This window comes from Anas acuta, chromosome 23, assembly GCF_963932015.1.
Source record: "Anas acuta chromosome 23, bAnaAcu1.1, whole genome shotgun sequence".
NCBI lineage: Eukaryota > Metazoa > Chordata > Aves > Anseriformes > Anatidae > Anas > Anas acuta.
The window spans coordinates 502,986-505,997 of NC_089001.1; positions in this window are offsets into that span (position 1 = coordinate 502,986).

A 3,012-nucleotide genomic window follows, 5' to 3' on the forward strand; every position below is an offset into this window, starting at 1 on the left:
TATTTTCACATGTGAATCTCTCAGAGCCTGCAGATTCAGGTGGTTTTGTACTCTGGGCATCAGGGTTAGCGATGCCACTGCTCCCTCCTTCACAGGTCATGGCACAGGAACTGAGCTTTGCCAGGAGAAATTCCCCCAGCTGTCGGTCGGTGGCACAGAAAACTACTTTTCTGTCCTTCAGGACAAAGCAGTTAGCAGAGTGGGACAGACAAGAGTGCTGCCTAGCCCATCAGGTCTTTCCTTTGCTCTCATGTCCTTGGCTCTGCAAAGCCCAGGATCCTGTTGTGTGCTGACCCTTTTCTGGGCCAGCACCATCCATTGCAGCCGCCTGCTGCCTAATGCTGCCCCAAGCGCTGCTGGGCTCCCTGCTCTGCACGGCTGAGCTCTGTTCCCTGGGAGGTGGGCATCGCACCACCCTGCACAGGCTGTCTTAGGGAATGATGATTCTCATCTCTTGCTTTTAAGCCTGGAAATCCAGCCTCTTCCTTTGCTACAGTTCCCTCCATGCTGCAGCTTTGCTTTTGCCTTTTAAAGAGACTTTTCCAAGGCCTGTTACATCAATGGCTGAATAGATCCCTTAATTTCTAAGCTTGAATATAAACTATTTCCAAATAGAGATAGTGCATAATAGGCCTTAATATGAATGATTGCTTAGCTGGAAAGGGAGGTGTGAGTGTAATGACAGTGGAGGAGAGAGCAGTAAATGAGTATCACACACAGGGAGAAAACAGCCCTGATTTCTATTATCTCAGTAATAAATGGCTGTTTGACATTCTTTGGTGTTACTATATATGGCTTGATATTACAATACACACTGTATAACTCAGTTACTCAATGCGAGAGGCTGTGGCATCCTTCCAAATTCCAACATATGTGAAAGAATAGTTTCTGCGAGGAACCCGTCTCTGTCGCTGTCATGGGTTTGCTGGAGAAACTGATTGGCAACCGGTTATCTGGGGGGAATTTTTAAAGAATATACATTTAATATTTCATCATTTTACATGGATCAAATGGCACGCTGAGTGTAAAGTCACTGCTATTCTTAGCCTGTGAAAAGGAACAGAATTTACTGGGAGAATGCGTTAGATCTTGAATTAAAAGAAGAGGCTGCTTTGCTAGGAAAGAATTGCTTTTCAAGTTGACTCTCTATTTTCTTCCTTTCTTTTCCATCCAAAGGTGGTCTAAAAGCCAGAAATGAGAGGCAAGAATTAAATGCAGTCTATTAGCAGATACCTGGGAGATCTTGTATTTGTTAATTGCAATATGGGCTCTTGCATTGGGTATGACATTTGAAAGCAGTGGAAGATCCCGTGTGAAAGAAAGGTGATAGATGAAGCATGGAAATCTTCTGTAATTAGTAAAAGTTTTATAAACAACCTTCTGTAGCCTCCATTTGGTTGAGGAGTGATGCTGTAAGATAGTCCCTTTGGACTGATGTTCTGCCATTAGTCACGTTAGCAACATCCCTCTGCTTGTGTCATCCTCCCTGGTCTTGCATCATCCTCATCTTTTCTGCGGATATATGTTCTGTGCCATCATCCAGGTCACTGGTGGAAATGGGCCTTAATATGGATTTCCAGACATTAGTCATGCTACAGTATCCTCTAAGCCTGGTGAGCCAGCACACTTTTGACCCACGTAACAGCCTGTTCATGGGACCCATCCTTCCCTAGCTTCAAGATACAAATGCTGCAGGGGACGGTGTAAAATCTTGCTAAATTTGATCTGCATCTCTTTATCCTTAATATCACACTGGCCAATTTCCTCAGAGCCCCTGGTCTGGTCATGTTTGGGCTAGACAGAGGGCTCTGGGGTCAGGTCACAGACCCATCCCAGGCACATTTCACAGAGGAACAGTCTTCATCCTGTCTTCCACCTGCCATTATATGTAAAACTTCCCAAGGTTCATTAAGCACAAGCCTCTACCTTGTTACCACATCAATTCAGTGGAGTTATTTTTCGGCTGCAGTTATGCTTCAATTTGGAGTATTAATTTCCTTTAACACTTGCCCTATTAATCACTTTAACAATCAAATTAAGACAATTATTTTAATGAGCTAATGTATTATAAAGAGCAGATGATACACATTTATAACCACTTATGCCAGAGCACTTTTATAAAAGTCAGCCTAGTCAAAAATATATTAGACCATAAAGGTACTCCTATAGGGTCAGGGAAAGGGATGAGGAAATGTTCTGTTTGATTGATTTAAGTATGTCTGCCTCATCCCTGTGAGAACTTTTATGGGCTCTGGCCCTATAAAAATCAGGTACCAGACACTTAAAAGGATGAGCTGTTTTTTTACTTACTTACTTACTTTATTTATTTATTTAATCGAATGGGATATTAACACTAGAGGACAGGGTATTCTCTTTTAGATTACCCCTGTTCTGACTATTATGCACATGTCATCAAAATGAACCTCTTTTTACCATATTTTTAATTATTAAGTTATCAGGTAGGTGCTGCACTACCAAAATCCACCATCTCCTCCTTGTTTCGCAGGACTTTATGTTTTGTGGGGAAATTCTGGCCTGAGGAAGTGGGGAACAATTCAAGTACTGAGTCCTGACACCTTTCATATTTCTCTGATTCAAAGCATTGTTTCTTCTGAGATTCTGCCTTTCCAGGGCTGTTTAGATTGACATTTACAAGAGGTGGAAAGATAACAAGGTTAAGAGTAGCAGGACCAAGCCCAACCTGTGCAAGCAGATAAGGACGTGCTGTCATTCCACGAGTCACAGGGGTTTATTATGACCTCTGCCATCTTACTGTGCGCAATGCTGGAAATGAGAGCCGAGCACCAGCATCTACCAGGGTAGCTGAAACACGAAGAATGAACTCAAACATGAGCACTTTATTTCCTTTGGACCAATTTCTGGGCCTAAGTCTCTTACCCACAAGTGACAGCTGCCTGAATAACTCTTTCTAGCTGAAAATATACCTTTTTATTTATTTTTTTTTGTGTCGTGCACATTTGCACAGGGAGCCCTACCCCATCTCAGAAAATG